Below are 22,840 nucleotides of genomic sequence, written 5' to 3'. Positions count from 1 at the left end.
CAGAAAAGCAGCGTCAGCGGTGCGTCAGTGGGAAGTCGGTGAAGTCGCCATTGGAGCCATAAGCCAGTAATTACGACATGTGAATCACTCGCACACCACGCAGCTGTACGGTAGCTCAGTCGGTAGAGCGTTAGGTTTTCAACCAAAGGGTGTTGGGTTGAAGCCCCTGTCTGGGCGAAAATTAATACACTTTCGTAACGGCTAATGTGCTGGCAATGGAAACACTAGAGAAAAGAGTGAGGCCACGCCGCTTTCTGCCATCGGATTGCTTCTAAAGATGTCACTTTCACTTGTCGGAAGTCGATATTGCCACAGGCAGTCGTGGCCGAGTGGTTAATGGCAGCTGATGGTCGCCGGCTTACCTTACAGAATCAAATAACCCATGAACTTACCTGCTACTATGAGACCTTATATGCTGTGGCTGATTCTGATCCGGTTGATAATGACGAGATTTTAACTGCTATCCCATCAGTTTTAACAGAGGACCATAATACGGAATTTTTAGCTCCTTTTACTGCAGACGAAATTTCAGCTTTTATTGCTTGTTCACCATCTCACAAATCTCCTGGTCCGGATGGCCTTCCTAAGGAGTTTTTTGTTCGCTTTTGGCCTATTATAGGGCCTGTTTTTACGGATATAGTAAATGAAATTTTGAATGGTGGCTCAATTCCAGCCGATTTCAAGAGAGGTACGGTTGTCCTGATACCGAAAGCTGCTGGTTTGAAGACAGCTAGTGACTTTCGTCCTTTAACCCTTTTAAATTTTGATTATAAGACGGCTGCTAGGGCTGTTAATGCACGTCTATCCCTCTTGCTTACACCTGTGATAACTCCTTGTCAAAGCTGCTTTCCGGGGCGCTCCATCTTGACGCCTCTGGCGGGGTATCGTGATATTGTGTCGATTGTCGCTGTCACCAATATTTCCTGTGCGCTTTTATTTGTTGATTTTAGTAAGGCTTTTGATCGTGTGTCCCATTCGTTTTTAGAGCTTCTGCTGCGCCGACTCGGTTTTAATGAAAAGGCGCTGCTGGTACTTAAGAATATGACGACTGGCATTTCTGCTAAGATTGACATTAATGGCCAGCTGACGAAGGTCATTGATATTAAACGTGGCGTCCCGCAAGGTAGCCCTTTATCCATGACCCTTTATGCTCTCTCCCTTCAACCACTCCTCACACGTCTCAACTCGACACTTCGTGGTCTTACGATCTCTGGGGTTACCCAGACAGCAACAGCTTATGCTGATGATTTGGTTGTTTTGCTTCGTTCCGCCGCAGAAGTGCCGCTGTTGAAAATGGAACTAGATAAATTTTCTGCAGCCTCAGGTTCTCGTATTAACCCCCGTAAAAGCAAACTCCTGAATTTGCGGGGCTTTGAACGTGTGGTTATTCCGTGGGTTATGGCTGTTGAACACCATACACATTTAGGTATCTATCTTGAACGGTGTCCTCTTCGTATGGCTGCAAAAAATTGGCAAGTGGCCATTTCCAAGCTTCAAGGTGTTTTATTCGAACACTCATGGCGTTCGATACCGCTACTGCAAAAAAAGCGTGTATTAGACACTTACGTTTTATGTAAAGTATATTACGTTGCTCAGTTGTTTCCGCTTCCCCGAATGCAGGGTGCAAAAATGGTCCAGCTTATTAACAGATATATTTGGCGGGGGCACATTTTTAAATTACGTTGTGATGTTTTTACGAAGCCGCGTCTTGAGGGCGGCTTGTCGTTCACCGATGTCCGTGTCAAGGCTGCTGCCCTTTATGTTAAGCGAACCCTCCATCTTTTATTTTCTGAGTCCCCGACTGTTACTTCGCGATTACTCCATGTCGTTCGTCCTGAGAGCTTGTCACCGCCTATTAACGTAGGGTCTCTAAATGCGAAGCTACGACATGTTCGGGACTTCTACATTGAGATTAGTTACCTGGATCTCCACTTACAACGTCGTCCTGTTTTTACTACGCGAACACTGCTTGCCAAATGGCACAGGTCGTTTTCTTCCAACCCGATTGTTTTGCAGTATCCCCGTTTTAATTGGCGTAACATATGGACGAATATTAGCTTACCCGTTCATTCAGCAACTGTTGCCTCCCTATGGTATAAGGTGGTTAATCAGCTGATTCCTACGAACGTACGACTTCATCGTATAGGTTTATGTGTCTCTCCGCTTTGTCAAACGTGTGGTTGTGTTGATACGCTCCCACACCGATTTACCTGCGCTGACCGTCTTCGCATGTGGTACTGGCTGCGCCGACAATTGGCGTTACTCACCAGGAGTTCGGAATCGGCATTTACAACTGATATCCTCTGCTGGCCGGACACGGTTTTTTATCCCCGGACAAAGAACAACACCATTATGTGGCTTCTTGGCCGTTACATTTTTGCAGTGGTTGATGGTGATGGTCTTTCCGATTTTATTTCGTTTATTGGTTACATGCTTCATGAGTACTGGACGCAAAAATCTTTCCCACATCTTAAGAGGGACTTTGCGAATATGCTTAGTATTGTTTTCGAAAAGCAGGGGATTGGTTAAGTTTCCACTTCTATTGATAATTACTGCGCCAGATGCATTAATGGCACCGGTATAGGGGCATACTGATCTCACTTCATGATACGGAAGACATTCTCGCTAGTTCTTAGTTCTTTTACCTTCCTGCCAAGCTTTTACCTGTTTGGATAGACGACGCATCATGACCCCCGTGTCCACATATAAGTATCATAAGACTCTGAACCAAGGACAATTACTACGTCTTGGTGCGACTGTGCTTCAGTGCAGGGAGGAGGAGACGTCATGGCCAGGCCTCGGGATTCGACCCCTGCCCAACACGCCTCCACCGAGCTGCAAGGAGACAAAAAAAAAGATAAAAAAAAAGTGGTTAAGGCGTTAAAAAAAATGGATAAGGCAAAAAAAAAAAATGGATAAGGCATCGGTCTCCTAAACCGGGGATTGTGGGTTCGAGTATAAAAAAAAAAAAAAAAAAAAGTGGTTAAGGCGTCTGACTTGAAATCAGATTCCCTCTGGGAGCGTAGGTTCGAGTCCTGCCGACTGCGAAAATTTTCTCGCTCTCAGAAGAAGGACGTTCAGCTGCATCCTAGCGGTTGCGTCTCCACTAAACACGTGGATCGCCAGCAATGTGCAGGGTGCAGCGCTACAGTCGCGCCCAGAAGCCACAGCTCATCTCCTCGTCTCACAGCCGTCCACCAGGTGTCAGTGCAAGTGTCATCTCTCTGGGCAGTGCAGATGTGTCCATTTTAGCTTGCAGACGATGACGTGTAGCAATTTATGAGCTAGCGCAAGTCAAATGTTTTACCGTGTGTATCTGCTAGATGCTGCCTCTCACACGCTGGAGAGGCTCACTGCTTCTTGTGTCTCGTTCTTTGCACACGAGTTGCACGTGGCATCGATATAGCACAGGTTTTCTAGCGTCAGCGAAGTCAATATTACATGAATCGAGTCGAAGTGTTTGCTTGTTACGATGATGGAAGCAGAAGAAATGTGTGTGGTACTTCACTGCATCTGCTGCTCGCCTTTCAGCGTCCCTGTGTCTTATCAGATGAAGATGACTGTGAAATTGGCGACGGGGCAGAGGTCAACGAAGACGTGCAAAACAGAGACGTTCAACGTCAGCCGAAATAGCTCAGTTGGGAGAGCGTTAGACTGAAGATCTAAAGGTCCCTGGTTCGATCCCGGGTTTCGGCATGCATTCGTTTTGAAGCTGACGCCAATGGAATTGCTCTGAGTTTGTGATAATGTAACTACCGCCGAGAACAAAAATGACTCCCTCCTGTAGCTGTTCTGGTTGTCCAGTGCATGCCATAAGAGGAACACAGTAGGCAAATGCCTGGGAAGCAAGAAAATAAAAAAAAAGTCCTACCTATTGCGTTCCCTTTTTTGTGTCAGGACGTGAAGAACGTCTCCAACGGAACCGTGAAATGAGCGAAAACGTGGGAAACATTGCATTCGAAATGCTTGTGAATTTTCCAGTTGCCCAGTGAGTGTCGACAGAACACGTAAATCCTCTGCTCCAACGTATGAGACGTAACGATTGCTGCAATTTGTTCTTGCGTCATGTGTCAGCATTCTTCGATAGTCTGTTACGAGCTTAGCACGATAAGTTTGTAGACAGCATCCAGGCGACGTTTTATTAGTTACAGCTCCATGCAGCGAGTGCACAACAGTAAAGGACATGAGTCAATGTGCAGTTGTGTATCGTGGAAGGTTTACAAACGTCTTGTGAGCCCGGATAGCTCAGTCGGTAGAGCATTAGGCTTTTAACCTAAGGGTCCAGGGTTCAAGTCCCTGTCCGGGCGGAAATTTTAATACTTTGGTAGTGATTCGTCTAGTAGAGGTGGAAACACTACGGAAAAGAATGCAACTACGCCGTTTCCTGACACCACAGTGCTTTAAACGGTAGCAGTTGCATGTGTCGGCAGAACTCGCGCTACCGGCAGTCGTGGCCGAGTGGTTAAGGCGTCTGACTCGAAATCAGATTCCCTCTGGGAGCGTAGGTTCGAGTCCTACCGGCTGCGTGCGATTTTGCGTAAAGAGCAGCAAATATTTTCACACACGTGAACGCGGATGCAAACCAATGACGCCACTCTCAACAAGACGAAAATTTAAGAATACTGAGTTTCGCAACGGCCGCTGCTTCCTGTGGCTACCGGTTCACCTCGCACTGACGCTGGGACTGCAGAAAGCCGTCGCAGGCCCACGAGTGCGCTCCCGTCATTTTCTCGCGCCGACGCCGAGTTTGTGAGTACACAGATGTGCTTGGAAGTGTTGGACAGAGCGAACATTCATTTCTTTTTAAGAATCGTAATTCAGTCATTCGAGTGCGGCAAAAGCAATGGTGCAGCGTTTCTTTTGTTAAGATCTCGCAGCTACTTGCAAGTATGTCCACCGCTTAAGACGACAGAAAAGCAGCGTCAGCGGTGCGTCAGTGGGAAGTCGGTGAAGTCGCCATTGGAGCCATAAGCCAGTAATTACGACATGTGAATCACTCGCACACCACGCAGCTGTACGGTAGCTCAGTCGGTAGAGCGTTAGGTTTTCAACCAAAGGGTGTTGGGTTCAAGCCCCTGTCTGGGCGAAAATTAATACACTTTCGTAACGGCTAATGTGCTGGCAATGGAAACACTAGAGAAAAGAGTGAGGCCACGCCGCTTTCTGCCATCGGATTGCTTCTAAAGATGTCACTTTCACTTGTCGGAAGTCGATATTGCCACAGGCAGTCGTGGCCGAGTGGTTAATGGCAGCTGATGGTCGCCGGCTTACCTTACAGAATCAAATAACCCATGAACTTACCTGCTACTATGAGACCTTATATGCTGTGGCTGATTCTGATCCGGTTGATAATGACGAGATTTTAACTGCTATCCCATCAGTTTTAACAGAGGACCATAATACGGAATTTTTAGCTCCTTTTACTGCAGACGAAATTTCAGCTTTTATTGCTTGTTCACCATCTCACAAATCTCCTGGTCCGGATGGCCTTCCTAAGGAGTTTTTTGTTCGCTTTTGGCCTATTATAGGGCCTGTTTTTACGGATATAGTAAATGAAATTTTGAATGGTGGCTCAATTCCAGCCGATTTCAAGAGAGGTACGGTTGTCCTGATACCGAAAGCTGCTGGTTTGAAGACAGCTAGTGACTTTCGTCCTTTAACCCTTTTAAATTTTGATTATAAGACGGCTGCTAGGGCTGTTAATGCACGTCTATCCCTCTTGCTTACACCTGTGATAACTCCTTGTCAAAGCTGCTTTCCGGGGCGCTCCATCTTGACGCCTCTGGCGGGGTATCGTGATATTGTGTCGATTGTCGCTGTCACCAATATTTCCTGTGCGCTTTTATTTGTTGATTTTAGTAAGGCTTTTGATCGTGTGTCCCATTCGTTTTTAGAGCTTCTGCTGCGCCGACTCGGTTTTAATGAAAAGGCGCTGCTGGTACTTAAGAATATGACGACTGGCATTTCTGCTAAGATTGACATTAATGGCCAGCTGACGAAGGTCATTGATATTAAACGTGGCGTCCCGCAAGGTAGCCCTTTATCCATGACCCTTTATGCTCTCTCCCTTCAACCACTCCTCACACGTCTCAACTCGACACTTCGTGGTCTTACGATCTCTGGGGTTACCCAGACAGCAACAGCTTATGCTGATGATTTGGTTGTTTTGCTTCGTTCCGCCGCAGAAGTGCCGCTGTTGAAAATGGAACTAGATAAATTTTCTGCAGCCTCAGGTTCTCGTATTAACCCCCGTAAAAGCAAACTCCTGAATTTGCGGGGCTTTGAACGTGTGGTTATTCCGTGGGTTATGGCTGTTGAACACCATACACATTTAGGTATCTATCTTGAACGGTGTCCTCTTCGTATGGCTGCAAAAAATTGGCAAGTGGCCATTTCCAAGCTTCAAGGTGTTTTATTCGAACACTCATGGCGTTCGATACCGCTACTGCAAAAAAAGCGTGTATTAGACACTTATGTTTTATGTAAAGTATATTACGTTGCTCAGTTGTTTCCGCTTCCCCGAATGCAGGGTGCAAAAATGGTCCAGCTTATTAACAGATATATTTGGCGGGGGCACATTTTTAAATTACGTTGTGATGTTTTTACGAAGCCGCGTCTTGAGGGCGGCTTGTCGTTCACCGATGTCCGTGTCAAGGCTGCTGCCCTTTATGTTAAGCGAACCCTCCATCTTTTATTTTCTGAGTCCCCGACTGTTACTTCGCGATTACTCCATGTCGTTCGTCCTGAGAGCTTGTCACCGCCTATTAACGTAGGGTCTCTAAATGCGAAGCTACGACATGTTCGGGACTTCTACATTGAGATTAGTTACCTGGATCTCCACTTACAACGTCGTCCTGTTTTTACTACGCGAACACTGCTTGCCAAATGGCACAGGTCGTTTTCTTCCAACCCGATTGTTTTGCAGTATCCCCGTTTTAATTGGCGTAACATATGGACGAATATTAGCTTACCCGTTCATTCAGCAACTGTTGCCTCCCTATGGTATAAGGTGGTTAATCAGCTGATTCCTACGAACGTACGACTTCATCGTATAGGTTTATGTGTCTCTCCGCTTTGTCAAACGTGTGGTTGTGTTGATACGCTCCCACACCGATTTACCTGCGCTGACCGTCTTCGCATGTGGTACTGGCTGCGCCGACAATTGGCGTTACTCACCAGGAGTTCGGAATCGGCATTTACAACTGATATCCTCTGCTGGCCGGACACGGTTTTTTATCCCCGGACAAAGAACAACACCATTATGTGGCTTCTTGGCCGTTACATTTTTGCAGTGGTTGATGGTGATGGTCTTTCCGATTTTATTTCGTTTATTGGTTACATGCTTCATGAGTACTGGACGCAAAAATCTTTCCCACATCTTAAGAGGGACTTTGCGAATATGCTTAGTATTGTTTTCGAAAAGCAGGGGATTGGTTAAGTTTCCACTTCTATTGATAATTACTGCGCCAGATGCATTAATGGCACCGGTATAGGGGCATACTGATCTCACTTCATGATACGGAAGACATTCTCGCTAGTTCTTAGTTCTTTTACCTTCCTGCCAAGCTTTTACCTGTTTGGATAGACGACGCATCATGACCCCCGTGTCCACATATAAGTATCATAAGACTCTGAACCAAGGACAATTACTACGTCTTGGTGCGACTGTGCTTCAGTGCAGGGAGGAGGAGACGTCATGGCCAGGCCTCGGGATTCGACCCCTGCCCAACACGCCTCCACCGAGCTGCAAGGAGACAAAAAAAAAGATAAAAAAAAAGTGGTTAAGGCGTTAAAAAAAATGGATAAGGCAAAAAAAAAAAAAATGGATAAGGCATCGGTCTCCTAAACCGGGGATTGTGGGTTCGAGTATAAAAAAAAAAAAAAAAAAAGTGGTTAAGGCGTCTGACTTGAAATCAGATTCCCTCTGGGAGCGTAGGTTCGAGTCCTGCCGACTGCGAAAATTTTCTCGCTCTCAGAAGAAGGACGTTCAGCTGCATCCTAGCGGTTGCGTCTCCACTAAACACGTGGATCGCCAGCAATGTGCAGGGTGCAGCGCTACAGTCGCGCCCAGAAGCCACAGCTCATCTCCTCGTCTCACAGCCGTCCACCAGGTGTCAGTGCAAGTGTCACCTCTCTGGGCAGTGCAGATGTGTCCATTTTAGCTTGCAGACGATGACGTGTAGCAATTTATGAGCTAGCGCAAGTCAAATGTTTTACCGTGTGTATCTGCTAGATGCTGCCTCTCACACGCTGGAGAGGCTCACTGCTTCTTGTGTCTCGTTCTTTGCACACGAGTTGCACGTGGCATCGATATAGCACAGGTTTTCTAGCGTCAGCGAAGTCAATATTACATGAATCGAGTCGAAGTGTTTGCTTGTTACGATGATGGAAGCAGAAGAAATGTGTGTGGTACTTCACTGCATCTGCTGCTCGCCTTTCAGCGTCCCTGTGTCTTATCAGATGAAGATGACTGTGAAATTGGCGACGGGGCAGAGGTCAACGAAGACGTGCAAAACAGAGACGTTCAACGTCAGCCGAAATAGCTCAGTTGGGAGAGCGTTAGACTGAAGATCTAAAGGTCCCTGGTTCGATCCCGGGTTTCGGCATGCATTCGTTTTGAAGCTGACGCCAATGGAATTGCTCTGAGTTTGTGATAATGTAACTACCGCCGAGAACAAAAATGACTCCCTCCTGTAGCTGTTCTGGTTGTCCAGTGCATGCCATAAGAGGAACACAGTAGGCAAATGCCTGGGAAGCAAGAAAATAAAAAAAAGTCCTACCTATTGCGTTCCCTTTTTTGTGTCAGGACGTGAAGAACGTCTCCAACGGAACCGTGAAATGAGCGAAAACGTGGGAAACATTGCATTCGAAATGCTTGTGAATTTTCCAGTTGCCCAGTGAGTGTCGACAGAACACGTAAATCCTCTGCTCCAACGTATGAGACGTAACGATTGCTGCAATTTGTTCTTGCGTCATGTGTCAGCATTCTTCGATAGTCTGTTACGAGCTTAGCACGATAAGTTTGTAGACAGCATCCAGGCGACGTTTTATTAGTTACAGCTCCATGCAGCGAGTGCACAACAGTAAAGGACATGAGTCAATGTGCAGTTGTGTATCGTGGAAGGTTTACAAACGTCTTGTGAGCCCGGATAGCTCAGTCGGTAGAGCATTAGGCTTTTAACCTAAGGGTCCAGGGTTCAAGTCCCTGTCCGGGCGGAAATTTTAATACTTTGGTAGTGATTCGTCTAGTAGAGGTGGAAACACTACGGAAAAGAATGCAACTACGCCGTTTCCTGACACCACAGTGCTTTAAACGGTAGCAGTTGCATGTGTCGGCAGAACTCGCGCTACCGGCAGTCGTGGCCGAGTGGTTAAGGCGTCTGACTCGAAATCAGATTCCCTCTGGGAGCGTAGGTTCGAGTCCTACCGGCTGCGTGCGATTTTGCGTAAAGAGCAGCAAATATTTTCACACACGTGAACGCGGATGCAAACCAATGACGCCACTCTCAACAAGACGAAAATTTAAGAATACTGAGTTTCGCAACGGCCGCTGCTTCCTGTGGCTACCGGTTCACCTCGCACTGACGCTGGGACTGCAGAAAGCCGTCGCAGGCCCACGAGTGCGCTCCCGTCATTTTCTCGCGCCGACGCCGAGTTTGTGAGTACACAGATGTGCTTGGAAGTGTTGGACAGAGCGAACATTCATTTCTTTTTAAGAATCGAAATTCAGTCATTCGAGTGCGGCAAAAGCAATGGTGCAGCGTTTCTTTTGTTAAGATCTCGCAGCTACTTGCAAGTATGTCCACCGCTTAAGACGACAGAAAAGCAGCGTCAGCGGTGCGTCAGTGGGAAGTCGGTGAAGTCGCCATTGGAGCCATAAGCCAGTAATTACGACATGTGAATCACTCGCACACCACGCAGCTGTACGGTAGCTCAGTCGGTAGAGCGTTAGGTTTTCAACCAAAGGGTGTTGGGTTGAAGCCCCTGTCTGGGCGAAAATTAATACACTTTCGTAACGGCTAATGTGCTGGCAATGGAAACACTAGAGAAAAGAGTGAGGCCACGCCGCTTTCTGCCATCGGATTGCTTCTAAAGATGTCACTTTCACTTGTCGGAAGTCGATATTGCCACAGGCAGTCGTGGCCGAGTGGTTAATGGCAGCTGATGGTCGCCGGCTTACCTTACAGAATCAAATAACCCATGAACTTACCTGCTACTATGAGACCTTATATGCTGTGGCTGATTCTGATCCGGTTGATAATGACGAGATTTTAACTGCTATCCCATCAGTTTTAACAGAGGACCATAATACGGAATTTTTAGCTCCTTTTACTGCAGACGAAATTTCAGCTTTTATTGCTTGTTCACCATCTCACAAATCTCCTGGTCCGGATGGCCTTCCTAAGGAGTTTTTTGTTCGCTTTTGGCCTATTATAGGGCCTGTTTTTACGGATATAGTAAATGAAATTTTGAATGGTGGCTCAATTCCAGCCGATTTCAAGAGAGGTACGGTTGTCCTGATACCGAAAGCTGCTGGTTTGAAGACAGCTAGTGACTTTCGTCCTTTAACCCTTTTAAATTTTGATTATAAGACGGCTGCTAGGGCTGTTAATGCACGTCTATCCCTCTTGCTTACACCTGTGATAACTCCTTGTCAAAGCTGCTTTCCGGGGCGCTCCATCTTGACGCCTCTGGCGGGGTATCGTGATATTGTGTCGATTGTCGCTGTCACCAATATTTCCTGTGCGCTTTTATTTGTTGATTTTAGTAAGGCTTTTGATCGTGTGTCCCATTCGTTTTTAGAGCTTCTGCTGCGCCGACTCGGTTTTAATGAAAAGGCGCTGCTGGTACTTAAGAATATGACGACTGGCATTTCTGCTAAGATTGACATTAATGGCCAGCTGACGAAGGTCATTGATATTAAACGTGGCGTCCCGCAAGGTAGCCCTTTATCCATGACCCTTTATGCTCTCTCCCTTCAACCACTCCTCACACGTCTCAACTCGACACTTCGTGGTCTTACGATCTCTGGGGTTACCCAGACAGCAACAGCTTATGCTGATGATTTGGTTGTTTTGCTTCGTTCCGCCGCAGAAGTGCCGCTGTTGAAAATGGAACTAGATAAATTTTCTGCAGCCTCAGGTTCTCGTATTAACCCCCGTAAAAGCAAACTCCTGAATTTGCGGGGCTTTGAACGTGTGGTTATTCCGTGGGTTATGGCTGTTGAACACCATACACATTTAGGTATCTATCTTGAACGGTGTCCTCTTCGTATGGCTGCAAAAAATTGGCAAGTGGCCATTTCCAAGCTTCAAGGTGTTTTATTCGAACACTCATGGCGTTCGATACCGCTACTGCAAAAAAAGCGTGTATTAGACACTTATGTTTTATGTAAAGTATATTACGTTGCTCAGTTGTTTCCGCTTCCCCGAATGCAGGGTGCAAAAATGGTCCAGCTTATTAACAGATATATTTGGCGGGGGCACATTTTTAAATTACGTTGTGATGTTTTTACGAAGCCGCGTCTTGAGGGCGGCTTGTCGTTCACCGATGTCCGTGTCAAGGCTGCTGCCCTTTATGTTAAGCGAACCCTCCATCTTTTATTTTCTGAGTCCCCGACTGTTACTTCGCGATTACTCCATGTCGTTCGTCCTGAGAGCTTGTCACCGCCTATTAACGTAGGGTCTCTAAATGCGAAGCTACGACATGTTCGGGACTTCTACATTGAGATTAGTTACCTGGATCTCCACTTACAACGTCGTCCTGTTTTTACTACGCGAACACTGCTTGCCAAATGGCACAGGTCGTTTTCTTCCAACCCGATTGTTTTGCAGTATCCCCGTTTTAATTGGCGTAACATATGGACGAATATTAGCTTACCCGTTCATTCAGCAACTGTTGCCTCCCTATGGTATAAGGTGGTTAATCAGCTGATTCCTACGAACGTACGACTTCATCGTATAGGTTTATGTGTCTCTCCGCTTTGTCAAACGTGTGGTTGTGTTGATACGCTCCCACACCGATTTACCTGCGCTGACCGTCTTCGCATGTGGTACTGGCTGCGCCGACAATTGGCGTTACTCACCAGGAGTTCGGAATCGGCATTTACAACTGATATCCTCTGCTGGCCGGACACGGTTTTTTATCCCCGGACAAAGAACAACACCATTATGTGGCTTCTTGGCCGTTACATTTTTGCAGTGGTTGATGGTGATGGTCTTTCCGATTTTATTTCGTTTATTGGTTACATGCTTCATGAGTACTGGACGCAAAAATCTTTCCCACATCTTAAGAGGGACTTTGCGAATATGCTTAGTATTGTTTTCGAAAAGCAGGGGATTGGTTAAGTTTCCACTTCTATTGATAATTACTGCGCCAGATGCATTAATGGCACCGGTATAGGGGCATACTGATCTCACTTCATGATACGGAAGACATTCTCGCTAGTTCTTAGTTCTTTTACCTTCCTGCCAAGCTTTTACCTGTTTGGATAGACGACGCATCATGACCCCCGTGTCCACATATAAGTATCATAAGACTCTGAACCAAGGACAATTACTACGTCTTGGTGCGACTGTGCTTCAGTGCAGGGAGGAGGAGACGTCATGGCCAGGCCTCGGGATTCGACCCCTGCCCAACACGCCTCCACCGAGCTGCAAGGAGACAAAAAAAAAGATAAAAAAAAGTGGTTAAGGCGTTAAAAAAAATGGATAAGGCAAAAAAAAAAATGGATAAGGCATCGGTCTCCTAAACCGGGGATTGTGGGTTCGAGTATAAAAAAAAAAAAAAAAAAAAAGTGGTTAAGGCGTCTGACTTGAAATCAGATTCCCTCTGGGAGCGTAGGTTCGAGTCCTGCCGACTGCGAAAATTTTCTCGCTCTCAGAAGAAGGACGTTCAGCTGCATCCTAGCGGTTGCGTCTCCACTAAACACGTGGATCGCCAGCAATGTGCAGGGTGCAGCGCTACAGTCGCGCCCAGAAGCCACAGCTCATCTCCTCGTCTCACAGCCGTCCACCAGGTGTCAGTGCAAGTGTCACCTCTCTGGGCAGTGCAGATGTGTCCATTTTAGCTTGCAGACGATGACGTGTAGCAATTTATGAGCTAGCGCAAGTCAAATGTTTTACCGTGTGTATCTGCTAGATGCTGCCTCTCACACGCTGGAGAGGCTCACTGCTTCTTGTGTCTCGTTCTTTGCACACGAGTTGCACGTGGCATCGATATAGCACAGGTTTTCTAGCGTCAGCGAAGTCAATATTACATGAATCGAGTCGAAGTGTTTGCTTGTTACGATGATGGAAGCAGAAGAAATGTGTGTGGTACTTCACTGCATCTGCTGCTCGCCTTTCAGCGTCCCTGTGTCTTATCAGATGAAGATGACTGTGAAATTGGCGACGGGGCAGAGGTCAACGAAGACGTGCAAAACAGAGACGTTCAACGTCAGCCGAAATAGCTCAGTTGGGAGAGCGTTAGACTGAAGATCTAAAGGTCCCTGGTTCGATCCCGGGTTTCGGCATGCATTCGTTTTGAAGCTGACGCCAATGGAATTGCTCTGAGTTTGTGATAATGTAACTACCGCCGAGAACAAAAATGACTCCCTCCTGTAGCTGTTCTGGTTGTCCAGTGCATGCCATAAGAGGAACACAGTAGGCAAATGCCTGGGAAGCAAGAAAATAAAAAAAAAGTCCTACCTATTGCGTTCCCTTTTTTGTGTCAGGACGTGAAGAACGTCTCCAACGGAACCGTGAAATGAGCGAAAACGTGGGAAACATTGCATTCGAAATGCTTGTGAATTTTCCAGTTGCCCAGTGAGTGTCGACAGAACACGTAAATCCTCTGCTCCAACGTATGAGACGTAACGATTGCTGCAATTTGTTCTTGCGTCATGTGTCAGCATTCTTCGATAGTCTGTTACGAGCTTAGCACGATAAGTTTGTAGACAGCATCCAGGCGACGTTTTATTAGTTACAGCTCCATGCAGCGAGTGCACAACAGTAAAGGACATGAGTCAATGTGCAGTTGTGTATCGTGGAAGGTTTACAAACGTCTTGTGAGCCCGGATAGCTCAGTCGGTAGAGCATTAGGCTTTTAACCTAAGGGTCCAGGGTTCAAGTCCCTGTCCGGGCGGAAATTTTAATACTTTGGTAGTGATTCGTCTAGTAGAGGTGGAAACACTACGGAAAAGAATGCAACTACGCCGTTTCCTGACACCACAGTGCTTTAAACGGTAGCAGTTGCATGTGTCGGCAGAACTCGCGCTACCGGCAGTCGTGGCCGAGTGGTTAAGGCGTCTGACTCGAAATCAGATTCCCTCTGGGAGCGTAGGTTCGAGTCCTACCGGCTGCGTGCGATTTTGCGTAAAGAGCAGCAAATATTTTCACACACGTGAACGCGGATGCAAACCAATGACGCCACTCTCAACAAGACGAAAATTTAAGAATACTGAGTTTCGCAACGGCCGCTGCTTCCTGTGGCTACCGGTTCACCTCGCACTGACGCTGGGACTGCAGAAAGCCGTCGCAGGCCCACGAGTGCGCTCCCGTCATTTTCTCGCGCCGACGCCGAGTTTGTGAGTACACAGATGTGCTTGGAAGTGTTGGACAGAGCGAACATTCATTTCTTTTTAAGAATCGTAATTCAGTCATTCGAGTGCGGCAAAAGCAATGGTGCAGCGTTTCTTTTGTTAAGATCTCGCAGCTACTTGCAAGTATGTCCACCGCTTAAGACGACAGAAAAGCAGCGTCAGCGGTGCGTCAGTGGGAAGTCGGTGAAGTCGCCATTGGAGCCATAAGCCAGTAATTACGACATGTGAATCACTCGCACACCACGCAGCTGTACGGTAGCTCAGTCGGTAGAGCGTTAGGTTTTCAACCAAAGGGTGTTGGGTTGAAGCCCCTGTCTGGGCGAAAATTAATACACTTTCGTAACGGCTAATGTGCTGGCAATGGAAACACTAGAGAAAAGAGTGAGGCCACGCCGCTTTCTGCCATCGGATTGCTTCTAAAGATGTCACTTTCACTTGTCGGAAGTCGATATTGCCACAGGCAGTCGTGGCCGAGTGGTTAATGGCAGCTGATGGTCGCCGGCTTACCTTACAGAATCAAATAACCCATGAACTTACCTGCTACTATGAGACCTTATATGCTGTGGCTGATTCTGATCCGGTTGATAATGACGAGATTTTAACTGCTATCCCATCAGTTTTAACAGAGGACCATAATACGGAATTTTTAGCTCCTTTTACTGCAGACGAAATTTCAGCTTTTATTGCTTGTTCACCATCTCACAAATCTCCTGGTCCGGATGGCCTTCCTAAGGAGTTTTTTGTTCGCTTTTGGCCTATTATAGGGCCTGTTTTTACGGATATAGTAAATGAAATTTTGAATGGTGGCTCAATTCCAGCCGATTTCAAGAGAGGTACGGTTGTCCTGATACCGAAAGCTGCTGGTTTGAAGACAGCTAGTGACTTTCGTCCTTTAACCCTTTTAAATTTTGATTATAAGACGGCTGCTAGGGCTGTTAATGCACGTCTATCCCTCTTGCTTACACCTGTGATAACTCCTTGTCAAAGCTGCTTTCCGGGGCGCTCCATCTTGACGCCTCTGGCGGGGTATCGTGATATTGTGTCGATTGTCGCTGTCACCAATATTTCCTGTGCGCTTTTATTTGTTGATTTTAGTAAGGCTTTTGATCGTGTGTCCCATTCGTTTTTAGAGCTTCTGCTGCGCCGACTCGGTTTTAATGAAAAGGCGCTGCTGGTACTTAAGAATATGACGACTGGCATTTCTGCTAAGATTGACATTAATGGCCAGCTGACGAAGGTCATTGATATTAAACGTGGCGTCCCGCAAGGTAGCCCTTTATCCATGACCCTTTATGCTCTCTCCCTTCAACCACTCCTCACACGTCTCAACTCGACACTTCGTGGTCTTACGATCTCTGGGGTTACCCAGACAGCAACAGCTTATGCTGATGATTTGGTTGTTTTGCTTCGTTCCGCCGCAGAAGTGCCGCTGTTGAAAATGGAACTAGATAAATTTTCTGCAGCCTCAGGTTCTCGTATTAACCCCCGTAAAAGCAAACTCCTGAATTTGCGGGGCTTTGAACGTGTGGTTATTCCGTGGGTTATGGCTGTTGAACACCATACACATTTAGGTATCTATCTTGAACGGTGTCCTCTTCGTATGGCTGCAAAAAATTGGCAAGTGGCCATTTCCAAGCTTCAAGGTGTTTTATTCGAACACTCATGGCGTTCGATACCGCTACTGCAAAAAAAGCGTGTATTAGACACTTATGTTTTATGTAAAGTATATTACGTTGCTCAGTTGTTTCCGCTTCCCCGAATGCAGGGTGCAAAAATGGTCCAGCTTATTAACAGATATATTTGGCGGGGGCACATTTTTAAATTACGTTGTGATGTTTTTACGAAGCCGCGTCTTGAGGGCGGCTTGTCGTTCACCGATGTCCGTGTCAAGGCTGCTGCCCTTTATGTTAAGCGAACCCTCCATCTTTTATTTTCTGAGTCCCCGACTGTTACTTCGCGATTACTCCATGTCGTTCGTCCTGAGAGCTTGTCACCGCCTATTAACGTAGGGTCTCTAAATGCGAAGCTACGACATGTTCGGGACTTCTACATTGAGATTAGTTACCTGGATCTCCACTTACAACGTCGTCCTGTTTTTACTACGCGAACACTGCTTGCCAAATGGCACAGGTCGTTTTCTTCCAACCCGATTGTTTTGCAGTATCCCCGTTTTAATTGGCGTAACATATGGACGAATATTAGCTTACCCGTTCATTCAGCAACTGTTGCCTCCCTATGGTATAAGGTGGTTAATCAGCTGATTCCTACGAACGTACGACTTCATCGTATAGGTTTATGTGTCTCTCCGCTTTGTCAAACGTGTGGTTGTGTTGATACGCTCCCACACCGATTTACCTGCGCTGACCGTCTTCGCATGTGGTACTGGCTGCGCCGACAATTGGCGTTACTCACCAGGAGTTCGGAATCGGCATTTACAACTGATATCCTCTGCTGGCCGGACACGGTTTTTTATCCCCGGACAAAGAACAACACCATTATGTGGCTTCTTGGCCGTTACATTTTTGCAGTGGTTGATGGTGATGGTCTTTCCGATTTTATTTCGTTTATTGGTTACATGCTTCATGAGTACTGGACGCAAAAATCTTTCCCACATCTTAAGAGGGACTTTGCGAATATGCTTAGTATTGTTTTCGAAAAGCAGGGGATTGGTTAAGTTTCCACTTCTATTGATAATTACTGCGCCAGATGCATTAATGGCACCGGTATAGGGGCATACTGATCTCACTTCATGATACGGAAGACATTCTCGCTAGTTCTTAGTTCTTTTACCTTCCTGCCAAGCTTTTACCTGTTTGGATAGACGACGCATCATGACCCCCGTGTCCACATATAAGTATCATAAGACTCTGAACCAAGGACAATTACTACGTCTTGGTGCGACTGTGCTTCAGTGCAGGGAGGAGGAGACGTCATGGCCAGGCCTCGGGATTCGACCCCTGCCCAACACGCCTCCACCGAGCTGCAAGGAGACAAAAAAAAAGATAAAAAAAAGTGGTTAAGGCGTTAAAAAAAATGGATAAGGCAAAAAAAAAAAATGGATAAGGCATCGGTCTCCTAAACCGGGGATTGTGGGTTCGAGTATAAAAAAAAAAAAAAAAAAAAAGTGGTTAAGGCGTCTGACTTGAAATCAGATTCCCTCTGGGAGCGTAGGTTCGAGTCCTGCCGACTGCGAAAATTTTCTCGCTCTCAGAAGAAGGACGTTCAGCTGCATCCTAGCGGTTGCGTCTCCACTAAACACGTGGATCGCCAGCAATGTGCAGGGTGCAGCGCTACAGTCGCGCCCAGAAGCCACAGCTCATCTCCTCGTCTCACAGCCGTCCACCAGGTGTCAGTGCAAGTGTCACCTCTCTGGGCAGTGCAGATGTGTCCATTTTAGCTTGCAGACGATGACGTGTAGCAATTTATGAGCTAGCGCAAGTCAAATGTTTTACCGTGTGTATCTGCTAGATGCTGCCTCTCACACGCTGGAGAGGCTCACTGCTTCTTGTGTCTCGTTCTTTGCACACGAGTTGCACGTGGCATCGATATAGCACAGGTTTTCTAGCGTCAGCGAAGTCAATATTACATGAATCGAGTCGAAGTGTTTGCTTGTTACGATGATGGAAGCAGAAGAAATGTGTGTGGTACTTCACTGCATCTGCTGCTCGCCTTTCAGCGTCCCTGTGTCTTATCAGATGAAGATGACTGTGAAATTGGCGACGGGGCAGAGGTCAACGAAGACGTGCAAAACAGAGACGTTCAACGTCAGCCGAAATAGCTCAGTTGGGAGAGCGTTAGACTGAAGATCTAAAGGTCCCTGGTTCGATCCCGGGTTTCGGCATGCATTCGTTTTGAAGCTGACGCCAATGGAATTGCTCTGAGTTTGTGATAATGTAACTACCGCCGAGAACAAAAATGACTCCCTCCTGTAGCTGTTCTGGTTGTCCAGTGCATGCCATAAGAGGAACACAGTAGGCAAATGCCTGGGAAGCAAGAAAATAAAAAAAAAGTCCTACCTATTGCGTTCCCTTTTTTGTGTCAGGACGTGAAGAACGTCTCCAACGGAACCGTGAAATGAGCGAAAACGTGGGAAACATTGCATTCGAAATGCTTGTGAATTTTCCAGTTGCCCAGTGAGTGTCGACAGAACACGTAAATCCTCTGCTCCAACGTATGAGACGTAACGATTGCTGCAATTTGTTCTTGCGTCATGTGTCAGCATTCTTCGATAGTCTGTTACGAGCTTAGCACGATAAGTTTGTAGACAGCATCCAGGCGACGTTTTATTAGTTACAGCTCCATGCAGCGAGTGCACAACAGTAAAGGACATGAGTCAATGTGCAGTTGTGTATCGTGGAAGGTTTACAAACGTCTTGTGAGCCCGGATAGCTCAGTCGGTAGAGCATTAGGCTTTTAACCTAAGGGTCCAGGGTTCAAGTCCCTGTCCGGGCGGAAATTTTAATACTTTGGTAGTGATTCGTCTAGTAGAGGTGGAAACACTACGGAAAAGAATGCAACTACGCCGTTTCCTGACACCACAGTGCTTTAAACGGTAGCAGTTGCATGTGTCGGCAGAACTCGCGCTACCGGCAGTCGTGGCCGAGTGGTTAAGGCGTCTGACTCGAAATCAGATTCCCTCTGGGAGCGTAGGTTCGAGTCCTACCGGCTGCGTGCGATTTTGCGTAAAGAGCAGCAAATATTTTCACACACGTGAACGCGGATGCAAACCAATGACGCCACTCTCAACAAGACGAAAATTTAAGAATACTGAGTTTCGCAACGGCCGCTGCTTCCTGTGGCTACCGGTTCACCTCGCACTGACGCTGGGACTGCAGAAAGCCGTCGCAGGCCCACGAGTGCGCTCCCGTCATTTTCTCGCGCCGACGCCGAGTTTGTGAGTACACAGATGTGCTTGGAAGTGTTGGACAGAGCGAACATTCATTTCTTTTTAAGAATCGAAATTCAGTCATTCGAGTGCGGCAAAAGCAATGGTGCAGCGTTTCTTTTGTTAAGATCTCGCAGCTACTTGCAAGTATGTCCACCGCTTAAGACGACAGAAAAGCAGCGTCAGCGGTGCGTCAGTGGGAAGTCGGTGAAGTCGCCATTGGAGCCATGAGCCAGCAATTACGACATGTGAATCACTCGCACACCACGCAGCTGTACGGTAGCTCAGTCGGTAGAGCGTTAGGTTTTCAACCAAAGGGTGTTGGGTTGAAGCCCCTGTCTGGGCGAAAATTAATACACTTTCGTAACGGCTAATGTGCTGGCAATGGAAACACTAGAGAAAAGAGTGAGGCCACGCCGCTTTCTGCCATCGGATTGCTTCTAAAGATGTCACTTTCACTTGTCGGAAGTCGATATTGCCACAGGCAGTCGTGGCCGAGTGGTTAATGGCAGCTGATGGTCGCCGGCTTACCTTACAGAATCAAATAACCCATGAACTTACCTGCTACTATGAGACCTTATATGCTGTGGCTGATTCTGATCCGGTTGATAATGACGAGATTTTAACTGCTATCCCATCAGTTTTAACAGAGGACCATAATACGGAATTTTTAGCTCCTTTTACTGCAGACGAAATTTCAGCTTTTATTGCTTGTTCACCATCTCACAAATCTCCTGGTCCGGATGGCCTTCCTAAGGAGTTTTTTGTTCGCTTTTGGCCTATTATAGGGCCTGTTTTTACGGATATAGTAAATGAAATTTTGAATGGTGGCTCAATTCCAGCCGATTTCAAGAGAGGTACGGTTGTCCTGATACCGAAAGCTGCTGGTTTGAAGACAGCTAGTGACTTTCGTCCTTTAACCCTTTTAAATTTTGATTATAAGACGGCTGCTAGGGCTGTTAATGCACGTCTATCCCTCTTGCTTACACCTGTGATAACTCCTTGTCAAAGCTGCTTTCCGGGGCGCTCCATCTTGACGCCTCTGGCGGGGTATCGTGATATTGTGTCGATTGTCGCTGTCACCAATATTTCCTGTGCGCTTTTATTTGTTGATTTTAGTAAGGCTTTTGATCGTGTGTCCCATTCGTTTTTAGAGCTTCTGCTGCGCCGACTCGGTTTTAATGAAAAGGCGCTGCTGGTACTTAAGAATATGACGACTGGCATTTCTGCTAAGATTGACATTAATGGCCAGCTGACGAAGGTCATTGATATTAAACGTGGCGTCCCGCAAGGTAGCCCTTTATCCATGACCCTTTATGCTCTCTCCCTTCAACCACTCCTCACACGTCTCAACTCGACACTTCGTGGTCTTACGATCTCTGGGGTTACCCAGACAGCAACAGCTTATGCTGATGATTTGGTTGTTTTGCTTCGTTCCGCCGCAGAAGTGCCGCTGTTGAAAATGGAACTAGATAAATTTTCTGCAGCCTCAGGTTCTCGTATTAACCCCCGTAAAAGCAAACTCCTGAATTTGCGGGGCTTTGAACGTGTGGTTATTCCGTGGGTTATGGCTGTTGAACACCATACACATTTAGGTATCTATCTTGAACGGTGTCCTCTTCGTATGGCTGCAAAAAATTGGCAAGTGGCCATTTCCAAGCTTCAAGGTGTTTTATTCGAACACTCATGGCGTTCGATACCGCTACTGCAAAAAAAGCGTGTATTAGACACTTATGTTTTATGTAAAGTATATTACGTTGCTCAGTTGTTTCCGCTTCCCCGAATGCAGGGTGCAAAAATGGTCCAGCTTATTAACAGATATATTTGGCGGGGGCACATTTTTAAATTACGTTGTGATGTTTTTACGAAGCCGCGTCTTGAGGGCGGCTTGTCGTTCACCGATGTCCGTGTCAAGGCTGCTGCCCTTTATGTTAAGCGAACCCTCCATCTTTTATTTTCTGAGTCCCCGACTGTTACTTCGCGATTACTCCATGTCGTTCGTCCTGAGAGCTTGTCACCGCCTATTAACGTAGGGTCTCTAAATGCGAAGCTACGACATGTTCGGGACTTCTACATTGAGATTAGTTACCTGGATCTCCACTTACAACGTCGTCCTGTTTTTACTACGCGAACACTGCTTGCCAAATGGCACAGGTCGTTTTCTTCCAACCCGATTGTTTTGCAGTATCCCCGTTTTAATTGGCGTAACATATGGACGAATATTAGCTTACCCGTTCATTCAGCAACTGTTGCCTCCCTATGGTATAAGGTGGTTAATCAGCTGATTCCTACGAACGTACGACTTCATCGTATAGGTTTATGTGTCTCTCCGCTTTGTCAAACGTGTGGTTGTGTTGATACGCTCCCACACCGATTTACCTGCGCTGACCGTCTTCGCATGTGGTACTGGCTGCGCCGACAATTGGCGTTACTCACCAGGAGTTCGGAATCGGCATTTACAACTGATATCCTCTGCTGGCCGGACACGGTTTTTTATCCCCGGACAAAGAACAACACCATTATGTGGCTTCTTGGCCGTTACATTTTTGCAGTGGTTGATGGTGATGGTCTTTCCGATTTTATTTCGTTTATTGGTTACATGCTTCATGAGTACTGGACGCAAAAATCTTTCCCACATCTTAAGAGGGACTTTGCGAATATGCTTAGTATTGTTTTCGAAAAGCAGGGGATTGGTTAAGTTTCCACTTCTATTGATAATTACTGCGCCAGATGCATTAATGGCACCGGTATAGGGGCATACTGATCTCACTTCATGATACGGAAGACATTCTCGCTAGTTCTTAGTTCTTTTACCTTCCTGCCAAGCTTTTACCTGTTTGGATAGACGACGCATCATGACCCCCGTGTCCACATATAAGTATCATAAGACTCTGAACCAAGGACAATTACTACGTCTTGGTGCGACTGTGCTTCAGTGCAGGGAGGAGGAGACGTCATGGCCAGGCCTCGGGATTCGACCCCTGCCCAACACGCCTCCACCGAGCTGCAAGGAGACAAAAAAAAAGATAAAAAAAGTGGTTAAGGCGTTAAAAAAAATGGATAAGGCAAAAAAAAAAATGGATAAGGCATCGGTCTCCTAAACCGGGGATTGTGGGTTCGAGTATAAAAAAAAAAAAAAAAAAAAAAAGTGGTTAAGGCGTCTGACTTGAAATCAGATTCCCTCTGGGAGCGTAGGTTCGAGTCCTGCCGACTGCGAAAATTTTCTCGCTCTCAGAAGAAGGACGTTCAGCTGCATCCTAGCGGTTGCGTCTCCACTAAACACGTGGATCGCCAGCAATGTGCAGGGTGCAGCGCTACAGTCGCGCCCAGAAGCCACAGCTCATCTCCTCGTCTCACAGCCGTCCACCAGGTGT

General features: G+C 46.7%; 12 non-coding genes across 12 annotated transcripts; all 12 read left to right on the top strand.

The window, feature by feature from the left end:
* Positions 1-3,623: 3,623 nt before the first annotated feature.
* On the top strand, positions 3,624-3,696 carry Trnaf-gaa (transfer RNA phenylalanine (anticodon GAA)). The gene has a single exon. It is a non-coding gene; the product is annotated as a tRNA-Phe (tRNA).
* A 538-nt stretch (positions 3,697-4,234) lies between these two features.
* Positions 4,235-4,307, top strand: Trnak-uuu (transfer RNA lysine (anticodon UUU)). The gene has a single exon. It is a non-coding gene; the product is annotated as a tRNA-Lys (tRNA).
* A 137-nt stretch (positions 4,308-4,444) lies between these two features.
* Trnas-cga (transfer RNA serine (anticodon CGA)) lies at positions 4,445-4,526 on the top strand. Its single transcript has one exon. It is a non-coding gene; the product is annotated as a tRNA-Ser (tRNA).
* Positions 4,527-8,533: 4,007 nt separating this feature from the next.
* On the top strand, positions 8,534-8,606 carry Trnaf-gaa (transfer RNA phenylalanine (anticodon GAA)). The gene has a single exon. It is a non-coding gene; the product is annotated as a tRNA-Phe (tRNA).
* Positions 8,607-9,143: 537 nt separating this feature from the next.
* Positions 9,144-9,216, top strand: Trnak-uuu (transfer RNA lysine (anticodon UUU)). Its single transcript has one exon. It is a non-coding gene; the product is annotated as a tRNA-Lys (tRNA).
* Positions 9,217-9,353: 137 nt separating this feature from the next.
* On the top strand, positions 9,354-9,435 carry Trnas-cga (transfer RNA serine (anticodon CGA)). Its single transcript has one exon. It is a non-coding gene; the product is annotated as a tRNA-Ser (tRNA).
* A 4,005-nt stretch (positions 9,436-13,440) lies between these two features.
* Trnaf-gaa (transfer RNA phenylalanine (anticodon GAA)) lies at positions 13,441-13,513 on the top strand. Its single transcript has one exon. It is a non-coding gene; the product is annotated as a tRNA-Phe (tRNA).
* Positions 13,514-14,051: 538 nt separating this feature from the next.
* Trnak-uuu (transfer RNA lysine (anticodon UUU)) lies at positions 14,052-14,124 on the top strand. The gene has a single exon. It is a non-coding gene; the product is annotated as a tRNA-Lys (tRNA).
* Positions 14,125-14,261: 137 nt separating this feature from the next.
* Trnas-cga (transfer RNA serine (anticodon CGA)) lies at positions 14,262-14,343 on the top strand. Its single transcript has one exon. It is a non-coding gene; the product is annotated as a tRNA-Ser (tRNA).
* A 4,006-nt stretch (positions 14,344-18,349) lies between these two features.
* Positions 18,350-18,422, top strand: Trnaf-gaa (transfer RNA phenylalanine (anticodon GAA)). Its single transcript has one exon. It is a non-coding gene; the product is annotated as a tRNA-Phe (tRNA).
* A 538-nt stretch (positions 18,423-18,960) lies between these two features.
* Trnak-uuu (transfer RNA lysine (anticodon UUU)) lies at positions 18,961-19,033 on the top strand. Its single transcript has one exon. It is a non-coding gene; the product is annotated as a tRNA-Lys (tRNA).
* A 137-nt stretch (positions 19,034-19,170) lies between these two features.
* Positions 19,171-19,252, top strand: Trnas-cga (transfer RNA serine (anticodon CGA)). Its single transcript has one exon. It is a non-coding gene; the product is annotated as a tRNA-Ser (tRNA).
* Positions 19,253-22,840: the final 3,588 nt, after the last annotated feature.

This window comes from Schistocerca nitens, unplaced genomic scaffold (genome assembly GCF_023898315.1).
Source record: "Schistocerca nitens isolate TAMUIC-IGC-003100 unplaced genomic scaffold, iqSchNite1.1 HiC_scaffold_385, whole genome shotgun sequence".
Classification (NCBI taxonomy): domain Eukaryota; kingdom Metazoa; phylum Arthropoda; class Insecta; order Orthoptera; family Acrididae; genus Schistocerca; species Schistocerca nitens.
The sequence above is the reverse complement of the archived record's forward strand: the minus strand, read 5'-3'. Positions and strand labels throughout refer to the sequence as shown.